This window comes from Myotis brandtii, unplaced genomic scaffold (assembly GCF_000412655.1).
Source record: "Myotis brandtii unplaced genomic scaffold, ASM41265v1 scaffold1464, whole genome shotgun sequence".
NCBI lineage: Eukaryota > Metazoa > Chordata > Mammalia > Chiroptera > Vespertilionidae > Myotis > Myotis brandtii.
Window position 1 is genome coordinate 476,375 of NW_005355263.1, and position 221 is coordinate 476,595.

The following is a 221-nucleotide window of genomic DNA, read 5'->3' on the forward strand; positions in this document are numbered from 1 at the left end:
CTGCCAGCCTGATCACCCCCTAACCACTCCCCTGCCAGTCTGATTGCCCCCTAACCACTCCCCTGCCGGCCTGATTGATGCCTAACCACTTCTCTGCCGGCCTGAAGCCCCCAACTGCCCTCCCTTGCCAGCCTGATCATCCCCAACTGCCCTCCCCTGCTGGCCTGATTGCCCCAAACTGCCCTCCCCTGCCGGCCCGATCGCCCCCAACTGCCCTCCCC